The sequence below is a fragment of the Helianthus annuus genome, chromosome 9, assembly GCF_002127325.2.
Source record: "Helianthus annuus cultivar XRQ/B chromosome 9, HanXRQr2.0-SUNRISE, whole genome shotgun sequence".
NCBI classification, from domain to species: domain Eukaryota; kingdom Viridiplantae; phylum Streptophyta; class Magnoliopsida; order Asterales; family Asteraceae; genus Helianthus; species Helianthus annuus.
In genome coordinates, this window is record NC_035441.2 from 134,172,724 (window position 1) to 134,189,537 (window position 16,814).

Here is a 16,814-nt window from a genome sequence, read left to right on the forward strand (position 1 = left end):
GTGATTCCAAAGCCCAACTTGCTTAATTTTTCGAGCTCTACAAAACCCTTCTATCAATTTATGTGATAGGTGGCGTTATCTATAGGAATCGAAATTTGTAGAAATTAGGGTTCAACATTTCTAAAATTTGGGGCTTTTGATCTTAGGTTATGTTTTTGATGAAATTGATATTATGCTACTGTTATACATCATATTAGAATGCTATGCTAATTTTTTGGGAATTTTAGAATTTATTTGGATTCACTATGAATATTGCAAGATTTAAATTATGTTTAAATCACTTAAATATACAAAATAAGTTGATTAAATTATATTAACTATTTTTGCTGATATTTCAGAATATATATATGTTCTAGAACGTTTTATAATAATTTTTGTATAACTATTTGTAATTATTGGCAATTAAATGGTGTATAAAGTTTATGTATTAATTAAAGCCTTTTATAAATCTATTTATTTTGTATAAAAATACATGTATCATAAAATCAGAATTTTTAATCTGGTAAACTGGTTCCTGTTAATTTGGAATGATTTTGATAATTAATGGATCAATATTATGTATGAACTCTTATTATTACTATAGTTTACAAATCTATTTACTTAGAAAATACAAATACCGATTTAGGGTATTTTTCTAAATATTCACTTTTATATCTTAAGTCCCCAAATAGGAGAACCCAATTTCGTAGGATTATTTTCCTTATTTTATGTTATATATATATTTAGGACTTTGTATTTAATTTTAGGGTTTTATCGTATTGTTAATCAAATCGTGCGGCTTAGCGATTAGAGGATCGAATCTTCGCAAACTGTGAGTAAACTCTCTCCCCTTTTTATCACTATCTTTTTGGGGGTGTATCAACGTGTCTCGTTCAATTGTTTTTATCTAAAATCGAGCATGCAAAGTCTTGTGTGTCGTATATGCATTACTTGTTGTTGTTGATTGTTTGTTGAGGTTGTTGGTTGAAGTTATTGTCGTTGTTGTTGTTGTTGTGTTGGTCATCATAGTCAATAGTCAATTAAGTGGATCCACGGCTGACCTTTCCTCATGACCTGGAGATGTCGGTATCACCCCATTAGTCTTGGGCTGACCTTTCCTCCTAACTATGGGATGTTGGTATCGCCATAGTGATACCCCTTTTGGGTGTGGGACGCAAGGTGTTGGTTTTGGGTTTTGGTGTCGGTCTTAGTCTTAATCATTACTCAGTTACTATTTTATGTTCATACTACTTGTGCATTACTTCCACATGATTGATTGCATGTTTAATATTCAATTAGTATTTGAAATTAAAAAGGTAAAACATATTACTTTTATTTCTAAATTTTAAATGGTAAACCTATTTTACTTAACCAGAGTTTACTCGCCAACCCTTGTAGCTGACCCCAAAATACTATTTTACACATGATACAGGTGTAGAGGATTGAAGACTGGACTGGATCCGGATCACGTAGGAACTTTGCCTTAGTAATTAAAAGGACAAGTTGATGTATTATTTGAATATTTGAAACTTATATGAAAAGTGTGACTTTGAATCATGATATGTTTAATTATTAAATTTTAATAGTGCCATAAGCTTTGGGCAATCATCATGCCCCGTACCATTCCGCTGCGGGTTGGGGTGTGACAGATTGGTATCAGAGCCAATGGCTATAGGGAATTAGGATAGGTTATTAGACCCTTAGACCTAGACTATAGCCTAATAGGGTTTTATGTGCATTACGTGCTAAATTATTGTCTTAGCTTATGTTATTAAATTTCATAAGTTTAAAAGATTGTTAATGTCACACACAAATGCATGTGAGCACTCTTAAATGTTATGTACTATATGTTATGTGCCTTGCATGATAATACGTGTTTTAATTCTATGCTATAGTTTATTATTTCAATGCTACACTTCACACACTATACAATATAAACATTAAGTTTCTAGTTACTCCATTCATATTTTTATTCATACAAAGTCTAAGTCAATTCAACATTCAATTCATGTCAATTATACTTGATTCTATTTCTATTTCATTTTGATATTTCAAATTTCATTTAAATTTTTCAATCTCGTCAAAGTGAGTTCTTGTGACGGACATGTATTAACTGGAAGGGTTACGTACCGGTAATCGGGACGTCCTGTCTAGGCTGACATTCGTATAAATCCAATTAATGGACCAGTTTGCCTACCTGGGGACTAACGATGAGAGTACCGATACCTATTAGGCCAAAGCATGTCACACCAAACGTCATGTGAGCTAACAACACTTTGATATGTCAAACGTGTCCGTGTTAATTCATGGATACTATCCTAAACATCGTTTAAAAACACCCCAAAACTAGAGTCATTTATTTATTCATGATTTTCTTCGGGTTAAGTTGTACATTAATGGGTAGACATATGAGGACCATGCGAAAGCTCGGTAATTGCGGGTGCACACGTAATTACGAAAGTGACGCACGGAAGTCATACTAAACCGTATGATGTGCCAAACCTATGATTTTCAATATTTTATGATGAAATAATATTTTATCATAAGTTTTATTATTTATCATATTCCATGTGGCTATTATATCGTTTTGTATATAAGCCATCAGAATAAATCTATAATATTCCACAAGATTCTAATGATGCTAAAACAAATCACCCTATCTGTTGTACCTTGTCGAAGGGTTCGACTTTTGCTATCCTTTGATACTCCATAATATTTCATGTGATTTGTATTCTTGAATTATGGGATTTTCCCTAAATTCCATGATTTCACAAATCTGTGACTTCCCCATTTGAGAAACCAAATACCCACCTTATGATCTGACCGTATGTCTAACTAGACATTCCATCGATGGATCAATCGACCGTACCGTATGACACCCTACTCGTTCCTTACAGTCAAGCCTTACTAGCCAAACTAGAGGATCAAGATAACTAGATGGCATGCGTACGAGCACTCCCCCGATTTCAAGACAATCATGACGTGGTCTGCAGCACGACAACGTTTTTATGCGATGAGTCTAAGGTTTTGAGTTTCTTTGAACTAATTAAATCAAATAAAGAATGTTTTGAAATTTCTAACACAAGTGTAATGATGTGATTTTTGGTAATACGTTTAATATTTTAACGAGTTGTCCATTACGACTTGAACGTCACAACCCTAATCACTTTCATAACAAGTGCCTATAGTTCGACAAATTCATGTCTAGGGCACACGGTGACGACAAATTTTTTTTCCGACCTTAAAATTTGATTTTATAAAAATAATAAAACAATATATAATAAATATTTTTAGTGAAATTCACCACTTTAGATCGAAAATATTTTCATGAAACATAACGAAAATATTTTTCTAAATAAACCAAGTTGCTTTTGTACATGAACAATTTAAAATACCAATGTGCTACACTTGGTAAAGTGTATAAATAGTTAACGAAACGAAATGAACGCGAGTTAAGTTAACAAAACTATGGTTTCCTTAATTTTCCTTAGAACCCTTCTACTTTTGTCCGAATCGTAATTATCCCCCGCCATTCGACTTCATGTTTAGTTTTCCCTCATTAACGACTTTACCTGCTGCTCTCACTTCGTATCCTTTACGTTTGCACTAACGCCAATCGGTACACTTATCAACTCTTAATCAGTACCGTTGATAGCTTGTGCCGTTGTCACGTTTTCAACGTTATTATTTATCGTCGTTTTTATCCTTTACTTGAACGTTTTTATATATCGCTATGATATGCATTTATGTTATGTTTTATTGCTATTTCATGTTGTTACAGTTTCACATCATCACTCATCATGGCGTACTTTCCCCATAGTTTATGTGACGTGGGTATCGTCTAACTTTTTCATAGGCCGACCCTTCCCCCATAACTATGGATGTAGGTACTGCCACCATTTAGTCGCACCCATTTTGGGTTCGAGACTCATACTATGGTTGTTTGTGGTTTGGTTATGGTTATTTAATTAGTAAGTTAAGTTGAGTCGTCGCATAGAACCAATCAAAACCGCTAACGAAGCCAATGAAATTTGATAAGGACATGGTGGATACGCCGCTGGTAGTTCCTATATATAAGTGTTCTTATCAAACTATCAAAAGCCTCGTCAGACTGGTCGAGAGAAGTTCTATGTAAGTTGTATTCGTGTCGTCAATCATGATCTGAATAACGAAGCCAATGAAACTTGATAAGGACATGGTGGATACGCCGCTGGTACTTTCTATATATAAGTGTTCTTATCGAGGTATCAAAAGCCTCGTTAGATTGGTCATGTGAAGTTGGTTTGAGTCGTCAATCATGATTTGAATAACGAGGTGGATGAAAATTTGATAGAGACATGGTGGATACGCCGCTGGTACTTCCTATATATAAGTGTGTCTGTCAAATTTTCAAAAGCAGCGTTAGACTAATCATGAGTGTTTAAGTTAGTTTGTTTTGGTTTTGTGATTGGAGATTCAAATTCTATGATTTCACTCATTCAACTCAAATTGTGGCATTTTATGAGAATTTTTTTTCAAGTTCCCAATTTGTGACACGGATTGTAGTTGGGCATCACATATATACCTCACAGCTCAGTTGCAAACTTTCTCGCATTACAAGTCATCTTTGGGACATGATTTTCTCTATAGCTGCAATACATATTTGATACGCCAATATTGGGCTTCGAGATCGTAATGGTCAAAGAGTCTACGATCAACTGCCTTATATATAACATTTAACATTTTTCATTACTACATCCTTGGCATCAAAAGCGATTCCTCTATTTGGGTATGCAACCCTTACCAGGAACGCTACTGCCTCAATCTGATCTTAAGATTCAAGTTCCTAATGCTATTACTAAATCTACCGATATCATTTATGTCTATGGAAGACCCTACACTTCATCCTATACGAGCAGTTTCCTCCTAATTTGGGGACGAAATTCCCAAAAGTTGGGGAGACTGTAACATCCATCAAAAATGGATCTCCGAAATCCGACCCGGATTGAAAATCGGACTTTTTTTTATCAACTAAAAGAAATGAAATTTTAACAATTATATTATTTTAATATTTTATTTATCAATTAAAGGTGACGTATTGCGTTGGATTAAAACCGAAATAAAAGGGGAGGTTTATAAGTGAGACTTAGTTAACTCGGTCATAGTTATAAGGGAAATAATTAAATACGTTAAAATTTGTGGTAAAAAACAAGTCCTTAACTTAAAGGGATTAAAACCGTCAAAATATCAAAGTTACAAGTTAAGGGATTGGTTTTGTAATTAGTAGAAACTATAAAATATGTAAGTCAACTAACGGGGTTAGATTTTATGACAAGCTCGATTAACTAAGTTAGTTGATAAGTTAACTTTATATAAGAAATACACTAAGTAAATAGTGTATGGGTTAGCAATGTTAGCGCATAACACTGATAACTAAGGGGATTGGATGTGTCATAATTCGAAACCCTAACTAGAGGGGCTCCTCGGTAATAACTTGAAACTCCAGTTGAATGGATGAGTTTAAAAAGGTAAACAAAAAGGCGCTGCATCCTAGACTCGAACCCGTGAACTCGGGGTTAACAAACAGCATCAGAATCAACTGGTCTAGGCCCAACCGTGTGAAACAAACCGCCTCTTTATCCTTTTATCTACAAACCAGAACCCTTCACAGCCCTTCTTCACTGCGCATGCAACTATGCGACCTTTGAGCAATCCGAATACGTTACAACGTTTGGCTTACCGTTATAAATTGTTTTAATTCGCAATTAACTCTCTTTGATGGTGAAATTAGTTCCCATAACTTTGATGTTCCACAACAGATCTGACGTGATATAATCGGGATCAAAGAATAACAACATTTAAGCTCTTGATAAACAACATTGGGTTTTTACTCAAAACATAAAATTCTTTCGTGAGACTTATACCACTCGAATCTCATGCAAAAACAAAGCAAACCCCACTAAAATTTCTCCATTTCATCACCTCTACATCGCGAATTTAATCGAAGAACATTCTAGGGCTTGTAGCTTATGCAGACGATATCTCCTTCAATTCTCAACCTTTTCAGGTGATTCCAAAGCCCAACTTGCTTAATTTTTTGAGCTCTACAAAACCCTTCTATCAATTTATGTGATGGGTGGCGTTATCTATAGGAATCGAAATTTGTAGAAATTAGGGTTCTTCATTTCTAAAATTTGGGGCTTTTAATCTTAGCTTATGTTTTTTATGAAATTGATATTATGCTACTGTTATATAATTTATTTGGATTCATTATGAATATTTAGAATTTATTTGGATTCATTATGAATATTGCAAGTTTTAAATTATGTTTAAATCACTTAAATGTACAAAATAAGTTGATTAAATTATTTTAAATATTTTTGCTGATATTTCAGAATATATATATGTTCTAGAAATTTTTATAATAATTTTTGTATAACTATTTGTAATTATTGGCAATTAAATGGTGTATAAAGTTTATGTATTAATTAAAGCCTTTTATAAATCTATTTATTTTGTATAAAAATACATGTATCATAAAATCAGAATTTTTAATCTGGTAAACTAGTTCCTGTTAATTTGGAATGATTTTGATAATTAATGGATAAATATTATGTATTAGAAAATACAAATACCGATTTAGGGTATTTTTCTAAATATTCACTTTTATATCTTAAGTCCCCAAATAGGAGAACCCAATTTCATAGGATTATTTTCCTTATTTTATGTTATATATATTCAGGACTTTGTAATTTCGTAGGATTATTTTCCTTATTTTATGTTATATATATTTAGGACTTTGTATTTAATTTTAGGGTTTTATCGTATTGTTAATCAAATCGTGCGGCTTAGCGATTAGAGGATCGAATCTTTGCAAACTGTGAGTAAACTCTCTCTCCTTTTTATCACTAACTTTTTGGGGTGTATCAATGTGTCTCGTTCAATTGTTTTTATATAAAATCGAGCATGCAAAGTCTTGTGTGTCGTATATGTATTACTTGTTGTTGTTGATTGTTTGTTGAGGTTGTTGGTTGAAGTTATTGTTGTTGTTGTTGTTGTTGTTGTTGTTGTGTTGGTCATCATAGTCAATAGTCAATTCAGTGGATCCACGGCTGACCTTTCCTCATGACCTGGAGATGTCGGTATCGCCCCATTAGTCTTGGGCTGACCTTTCCTCCTAACTATGGGATGTTAGTATCGCCACAGTCATACCCTTTTTGGGTGTGGGACGCAAGGTGTTGGTTTTGGGTTTTGGTGTCGGTCTTAGTCTTAATCATTACTCAGTTACTATTTTATGTTCATACTACTTGTGCATTGCTTCCACATGATTGATTGCATGTTTAATATTTAATTAATATTTGAAATTAAAAAGGTAAAACATATTACTTTTATTTCTAAATTTTAAATGGTTAACCTATTTTACTTAACCTGGGTTTACTCGCCAGCTCTTGTAGCTGACCCAAAAATACTATTTTACATATGATACAGGTGTAGAGGATTGAAGACTGGACTGGATCAGGATCACGTAGTGTGACACCTCGGATCTTTCCGGATAACCTTTCGATGTAACAAACGTGTACGTAATCGACTAACAGTAAAAATGTATGAAAAACTATTTGTTATTTTGGGTTATATGCCGATTTACTTATGTGTATGTATATATATATATAAGTGTTATATATGTAAACCGAAACCTCGACTCGACTCGAGACCATGCCCGGTCTCGGGTGAACAATAGCAATTGGGCCGGTTAAGGCCTTGTAGCCGAAAAACCCAACCCGGAAACCCTTAGCCCAACTCGAGATCCTATATAAACCCAACCCCACCTCCCTTAACCATTTTACACACTCTCTTCTCACACTCTCCTCTCATCTTCTTCACTAAACCCTAAAACCCTAAATTTCTAGCAACCAAAATCATCTCCCCATTCCTTCACATCTCTCGGATCAAGTGAGCTATCAACAAGGAAGATCGGCCGAACCAAGAGACCACCCGAACACCCCTTTTCTCTCAACCCCGAGTAACCGGTTAGTGTTTTATGTTCATGATTGTTGATGATTGCTATGGTTTTATGCTTGTTGATGTGATTAGAGGTTTTAGTATGAATAGTAGGCTTGTATGTTCATAAATATGCTAAGGAAGGTGGCTACTTGATGATGTTTGTTGTGAATGTTTATGATGTTTGTTGTTATGATATCCGGTTTGTGGTTTGTTATGGTTTTGGTTAAATGTTTCGGACCATGATAGGAAGTGTTATATTGTTTAAGTTGATGGGTTTTGCTATCCGATGATGTTAAAAGATTTATGCTTGATTGTTAGTTAATGTTCATGATTGTGGCTGTTAAAATGCATGTTTGGGTTTAATCTTGTTTATGATTTTGTTCGAAAAATAAGTAGGAGTTTTAAACAGGATTTTGGGTTGTTTATGAATGAAATTTGAATATGGCTGATGAATATATGATGAACAGCTTGATGTTGCTAAAAAGTTTTGAATCTGCTGATTTTGATCTAAAATGTGCACAAAACCGACCAAGAAACATGTTTAGTGGCATAGTACAGCATTTACATGAAATAGCAATTCCATTGGGTCGTACACTGCAGGTTCTAGAAGGGATTGCCATGCACGTTATCACGGTTGCGAGTCGCAACCTTTGGTTGCTACTCGAAACCACACATGACCAGTCGAAACCTCCCAGTTGCGAGTCGCAATCAGCACGCATCAAACCTAGTTGCGAGTCGTACCCACAGCTGCTAAGTCGCAATCTCCGGTTACGAGTCGTAACCAAAACGTGACGGACCGAGACCGCAGTTACGAGTCGCAACCTCGGTTGCGAGTCGCAACCACCTTAGTTTCGACTGGGCTGTTGTATGTTATTGGGCCTTGACTGTTTGTCTTGTTGTTTTGGGCTTCAACTGTTGGGCCTCCTATTGACTGGACTTCATTTTGATCTGCTACTGTATGTATATATATTACTGTTTGAATTTCTGCCTGTTAACTGTTTGTATACGTGCATGCTATACGTGTTTACTTGTACCCGACTTGACCCATACTTGGTAACCATGCTAGGACGTGGTGACCAACATACTTAACCAAGTAACGTATCATACCGAGCAACCCAAGGTGAGTTCACAACTTAAAAGCATGCGTCCCGGTGGTTTGGGACACGAGACTAAAACAACCCTATCCCCTTGTAAAGGGGATACCGTCTACATTCCTTCCCTAGTTATTGGGAACAAACATACTGTATCTTCCCTAGTATTGGGAAACCTTTTTAGTTAATTACTGTTTATACGGAATGCAACTAACGGCACTAAACGCAACTCTATCACTCAAGTCCCTACTACATAATACCGATTAGTCGCCGGTGCCAGGCGAACGGGTTATTAGTTGATAGCGCTATTTAGGTCTTACCAGCCTCACACCGTGCCATGGTATGGGATCGGTCGTGAACTAATGTACTCAGGCATCCGTCAATGATGATAGAACATTGACATCGGGGCATCCTGCGGAAACGCAAACGGTTACCTAGTGTTCGGTATTTGAAAAACAGTTTAGTCGCTAACTTTTGGGGTAGCTCCCCATGGCATGTATAAACGGATAAATTAACTGGTGAAACGAGTTTTTGGTAATTAAAACTGGACAACTAGTGAACTCACTCAGCATTATTGTTGACCCCTTTACTGCATGCTTTGCAGGTGGCCAGTGACGGGAGCAGCTGCTTGGGATGTGTAGTGGTCGTCTGCCCGTGTGATGGGCATTTATCATACTTACCTTATGAACACTATTTAAAACTATTTATTTATGCTTCCGCTACTTATTACTGTTTAAACTTGAAACCTTAAACTCTGAACTCGATATTTGCTAATCTTTTGATTGGTAAGTATTACTTTTGTTATCAATTTAATTATTCGGTATAATTGGTGGCTGGATCCTGGTCAGTCACGCCCTCGAAGCGGGTGTCATCCGCGGGTGGATTTTGGGGGTGTGACAGATTGGTATCAGAGCCATTGGTTATAGTGAATTTGGTTTTAAAAAGGGGGAAAAATCTTTTTGAGGAAAACCAGACTATAACCCGTGACTCGTGACGACACTACACTCCAAGTACAAGGCTCGACTTATCTGACCTCATAGCTCGGACCCATAGTTACTTGCTTAATTGTCTTATGTTTTCTGCTTTGCTATACGTACCGGTTTGCCTGATTAGATAGATACATCTTCTCTCTTCTATCTTATTCTCGCTATGTTACGACACCCCACCCACACTATGTTTTCTGGTTATGAAGACAATGAGTGGACGCGGACGAGGAAACGTCAACATGACTCAGGCTCAGTTCACTAGCCTGCTCAACACTGTGGCTGCAGCTTTCGCAGCTCACCCTATAGGTAAACTCGATGCTTTAGGATGTTTAGATCCTACCGCCACATCGTCTTTTCGCCTCTAAACCTATTTCGCTCCACTCCTCACAACAGGTCAGCCTGCACCTGTGCAACCACGTGTTTGTACCTTCAAGACCTTCATGGATTGCAAGCCTCTTCCATTCAGTGGCACTGAGGGTGCCATAGGTCTCCTACACTGGATCGAGAAGGTCGAAGCTGTTTTCGCTGTTTGCGAGTGTCCCCCTGCTAATTGGGTGAAGTTTGCTACTGGTACTCTAGAGGGAAGCGCCCTTTCATGGTGGAAGGCGCAAATTCAAATGCTTGGCTTGGAGACTGCTAACGCTACTGCGTGGGAAGATTTCAAGGATATGATCAAGGAAGAGTATTGTCACAGGGATGACATCCACAAGCTGGAAAATGAGTACTATGAACTCAAGATGGTTGGGTCAGAGATTGAGACCTACACCAAGCTGTCCAACGACTATGCTGCTCTTTGTCCAAACATGTCTCGACCTATGTATCGAAGGATCGAACTGTACATCAAGGGTCTGGCTCCAGAAATCCGAAGCCATGTAACTTCAGCAAACCACACTACCATTCAGCCGATCGTTCGACTTGCTCACAAACTCACTGATCAGGCTGTGGAAGAGGGCAGGTTGCCCAAAAGGATCAGTGCTGCGGAAGGAACTTCTAGTGATGGCAAACGAAAGTGGGATGGAAATCAGGGCAAGGATGCTAACCCTACACAAGCCCCAGCTCAGCAAAGGAAAACTGACAACAACAAAGGCACTCAGCAACAGGGTGGCTACCGGGGAAACTACCCTAAGTGCAACAAGTGTAACAGGCACCACAATGGGGCATGCAACAAGGGTCAGTGTCAGCGATGCCACAAGATGGGGCACGAAGCAAAGGATTGCAGAAGTCAGTTCCCGGCAAGACAGAATCAGCAACAACCTCAACAGCAACAGCAGCAGGGAAACAATAGAGCATGTTTTAAATGCGGGGCAACAGGGCACATGCGAAAGGATTGCCATGAACTGAATCAGAATCGCAACAACAACCAGGGAGCTGGGAACAATGAGCAAAACAACAATGCTGGGAATGCAAGGGGAAGAGCTTTCGTGATTGGAGCTGGCGAAGCAAGGAACGATCCCAACGTCGTGGCGGGTAAGTTCCTACTTGATGATCGTTATGTTTCTGTGTTATTTGATTCCGGTGCCGATGCCAGTTATGTATCCCTTCGCATTAGTAAGAAACTTAAGCACTCGCCTGCATTATTAAGTTCTAAGCACATCGTCGAGATAGCTAATGGTAAGAACATCGAGGCCACGCACATGATCCACGACTGCACACTAGAATTGTCTGGCCACACGTTTAGTATCGATCTTTTTCCCGTCAAACTTGGAAGCTTCGACGTCGTCATTGGTATGGATTGGTTATCCAAACATCGCGCTGAGATCCTCTGTCAAGAGAAAGCAGTTCGTATACCTCGTCGTTCTGGTCAACCCCTCATTGTTCAAGGCAACAAAGGTGGAGAAGTCACAGGCATTATCTCGCTTTTAAAGGCCCAGAAGTGTTTACAGAAAGGGCACACCGCTATCCTAGCACTCGTCACCGACACCCACGAAAAAGAAAAGAGGATTGAAGATTTTCCTGTAGTACGCGACTATCCCGAGGTATTTCCTGAGGAACTACCTGGACTCCCTCCTCACCGTCAGGTCGAATTCCAAATCGAGCTAGCTCCCGGAGCAGCACCCATAGCTCGTGCACCGTACCGTTTAGCCCCTGCAGAGCTGAAGGAACTCTCTACGCAACTACAAGAACTATTGGATAAAGGGTTTATCCGTCCTAGTTCATCACCCTGGGGAGCCCCAGTGCTCTTTGTCAAGAAGAAGGATGGCACATTCCGAATGTGCATCGACTATCGTGAGTTGAACAAGGTTACCATCAAGAATCGTTACCCTCTCCCACGTATCGACGACCTATTTGATCAGTTGCAAGGATCGAGCTACTATTCAAAGATTGACCTGCGATCAGGCTATCATCAGCTGAGAGTTCGTAATGAAGATATTTCTAAGACTGCGTTCAGGACTCGTTATGGTCATTACGAGTTCCTCGTCATGCCTTTTGGAATGACCAACGCGCCTGCAGTGTTCATGGATCTTATGAACCGCGTATGTAAGCCTTACCTCGACAAATTTGTGATTGTGTTTATCGACGACATCCTGATTTATTCGAAAAGTCAAGAGGAGCATGAACAACACCTACGCCTTATTCTGGAACTCCTTCGCAACGAGCAACTGTACGCTAAATTCTCTAAATGTGACTTCTGGCTTCGAGAAGTCCATTTCCTCGGCCATGTAGTTAATAAGAACGGAATTCACGTCGACCCCGCCAAGATCGAATCAATAAAGAACTGGCCTACGCCTAAGACTCCCACTGAAGTTCGCCAATTTTTGGGTTTGGCAGGCTACTACTGCAGATTCATTCAGGGATTCTCGAAGATTGCACAACCCCTCACTACACTCACTCAGAAAGGCGTCGCCTACAAGTGGAATGCAGCACAGGAATCTGCTTTTCAGAGGCTTAAGGATAACCTCTGTAGCGCTCCTATTCTCTCGTTACCTGAAGGCACTGACGACTTTGTGGTTTACTGCGATGCGTCTATCCATGGGCTCGGTTGCGTGTTAATGCAACGCGAGAAAGTTATTGCCTACGCCTCACGACAACTCAAGACACACGAAAGGAACTACACAACGCATGACTTGGAACTGGGGGCAGTGGTTTTTGCTCTTAAGATATGGAGACATTACCTGTACGGTACCAAGTGCACTATTTACACCGATCACAGGAGTCTCGAGCATATCTTTAGGCAAAAGGAATTAAACATGCGACAACGTCGATGGGTCGAACTCCTGAATGACTACGAATGCGCCATCAAATACCATCCGGGCAAAGCCAATGTCGTGGCGGACGCCCTCAGCCGAAAGGACACCGTACCAAAGCGCGTGCGAGCACTGCAACTTACCATCCAGTCTAACCTCCCTACCCAGATTCGAAATGCTCAAGTTGAAGCATTGAAGCCGGAAAACATCAGGGCTGAATCTCTGCGAGGGTCGAGACAGCAATTGGAACAGAAAGAAGATGGTGCTTACTATGTAACAGGACGCATTTGGGTTCCACTCTTTGGAGGTTTACGTGGACTCGTGATGGATGAAGCCCACAAGTCCCGCTACTCTGTACATCCTGGTTCGGACAAGATGTACCACGACTTGAAGACTACATACTGGTGGCCCGGTATGAAGGCCCACATAGCAACATACGTCAGCAAATGTTTGACTTGCGCGAGAGTCAAGACAGAATACCAGAAGCCGGCAGGCCTACTCCAACAACCAGAAATCCCGAAATGGAAATGGGAGCAAATTTCCATGGATTTTGTTACAGGGCTACCTAGGTCCCAACGCGGAAACGATACTATTTGGGTAATCGTGGATCGATTGACCAAGTCCGCGCACTTTCTGGCTATTAAGGAAACAGACAAGTTTTCTACCCTAGCGGAGATTTACTTAAAGGAAGTAGTTTCGAGGCACGGAGTGCCAACCTCAATTATTTCAGACCGAGACGCTCGATTTACCTCGGAATTGTGGCAAGCTATGCACAAATGCTTTGGCTCACGTTTGGATATGAGCACTGCTTATCACCCGCAAACGGATGGACAGTCCGAACGTACCATCCAGACTCTAGAAGACATGCTTAGAGCGTGTGTGATCGATTTTGGCAAGAACTGGGAGAAGCATCTACCGCTAGTAGAGTTCTCTTACAACAACAGCTACCACACTAGTATTCAGGCAGCACCTTTTGAGGCATTGTACGGTCGTAAATGCCGGTCACCCCTCTGCTGGGCAGAAATCGGTGATAGTCAAATCACGGGCCCAGAGATGGTGGTAGATACAACGGAAAAGATTGCCCAGATCAGACAACGCATGGCGGCAGCTCGTGACCGTCAGAAGAGCTACGCTGATAAGCGTAGGAAACCATTGGAATTCCAGGTCGGTGACCGGGTTCTACTTAAAGTCTCACCCTGGAAGGGTGTGGTTCGCTTTGGTAAACGGGGCAAGCTTAATCCGCGATATATCGGACCATTCGAAATTACCGAGAAGATCGGTAAGGTTGCTTATAGATTAAACCTGCCTGAGGAACTGAGTGCGGTACACAACGTTTTTCACGTATCCAACCTGAAGAAGTGTTTGTCGGATGAAACACTTGTGATTCCTTTTAAGGAACTGACGATTGATGAACAGCTACACTTTACTGAGGAACCGATTGAGATCACTGATCGAGAGATCAAAATCCTCAAACGTAGCCAGATACCTCTTGTACGAGTTCGTTGGAACTCGCGACGTGGTCCAGAGTATACCTGGGAGCGGGAAGACCAGATGAAGCACAAGTATCCCCAGCTGTTCCCTAACGAAAACCCCAGCACTGAAGCTACGAACGAATTTCGGGACGAAATTCCAAACTAACGGGGGGATGATGTGACACCCCGTTGAAACGCTTTTACTTACACTAGCTTGTCAGTGGCTGCCTTAACTTTCGGGACGAAAGTTCCTAAAACTTGGGGATAATGTGACACCTCGGATCTTTCCGGATAACCTTTCGATGTAACAAACGTGTACGTAATCGACTAACAGTAAAAATGTATGAAAAACTATTTGTTATTTTGGGTTATATGCCGATTTACTTATGTGTATGTATATATATATATAAGTGTTATATATGTAAACCGAAACCTCGACTCGACTCGAGACCATGCCCGGTCTCGGGTGAACAATAGCAATTGGGCCGGTTAAGGCCTTGTAGCCGAAAAACCCAACCCGGAAACCCTTAGCCCAACTCGAGATCCTATATAAACCCAACCCCACCTCCCTTAACCATTTTACACACTCTCTTCTCACACTCTCCTCTCATCTTCTTCACTAAACCCTAAAACCCTAAATTTCTAGCAACCAAAATCATCTCCCCATTCCTTCACATCTCTCGGATCAAGTGAGCTATCAACAAGGAAGATCGGCCGAACCAAGAGACCACCCGAACACCCCTTTTCTCTCAACCCCGAGTAACCGGTTAGTGTTTTATGTTCATGATTGTTGATGATTGCTATGGTTTTATGCTTGTTGATGTGATTAGAGGTTTTAGTATGAATAGTAGGCTTGTATGTTCATAAATATGCTAAGGAAGGTGGCTACTTGATGATGTTTGTTGTGAATGTTTATGATGTTTGTTGTTATGATATCCGGTTTGTGGTTTGTTATGGTTTTGGTTAAATGTTTCGGACCATGATAGGAAGTGTTATATTGTTTAAGTTGATGGGTTTTGCTATCCGATGATGTTAAAAGATTTATGCTTGATTGTTAGTTAATGTTCATGATTGTGGCTGTTAAAATGCATGTTTGGGTTTAATCTTGTTTATGATTTTGTCCGAAAAATAAGTAGGAGTTTTAAACAGGATTTTGGGTTGTTTATGAATGAAATTTGAATATGGCTGATGAATATATGATGAACAGCTTGATGTTGCTAAAAAGTTTTGAATCTGCTGATTTTGATCTAAAATGTGCACAAAACCGACCAAGAAACATGTTTAGTGGCATAGTACAGCATTTACATGAAATAGCAATTCCATTGGGTCGTACACTGCAGGTTCTAGAAGGGATTGCCATGCACGTTATCACGGTTGCGAGTCGCAACCTTTGGTTGCTACTCGAAACCACACATGACCAGTCGAAACCTCCCAGTTGCGAGTCGCAATCAGCACGCATCAAACCTAGTTGCGAGTCGTACCCACAGCTGCTAAGTCGCAATCTCCGGTTACGAGTCGTAACCAAAACGTGACGGACCGAGACCGCAGTTACGAGTCGCAACCTCGGTTGCGAGTCGCAACCACCTTAGTTTCGACTGGGCTGTTGTATGTTATTGGGCCTTGACTGTTTGTCTTGTTGTTTTGGGCTTCAACTGTTGGGCCTCCTATTGACTGGACTTCATTTTGATCTGCTACTGTATGTATATATGTTACTGTTTGAATTTCTGCCTGTTAACTGTTTGTATACGTGCATGCTATACGTGTTTACTTGTACCCGACTTGACCCATACTTGGTAACCATGCTAGGACGTGGTGACCAACATACTTAACCAAGTAACGTATCATACCGAGCAACCCAAGGTGAGTTCACAACTTAAAAGCATGCGTCCCGGTGGTTTGGGACACGAGACTAAAACAACCCTATCCCCTTGTAAAGGGGATACCGTCTACATTCCTTCCCTAGTTATTGGGAACAAACATACTGTATCTTCCCTAGTATTGGGAAACCTTTTTAGTTAATTACTGTTTATACGGAATGCAACTAACGGCACTAAACGCAACTCTATCACTCAAGTCCCTACTACATAATACCGATTAGTCGCCGGTGCCAGGCGAACGGGT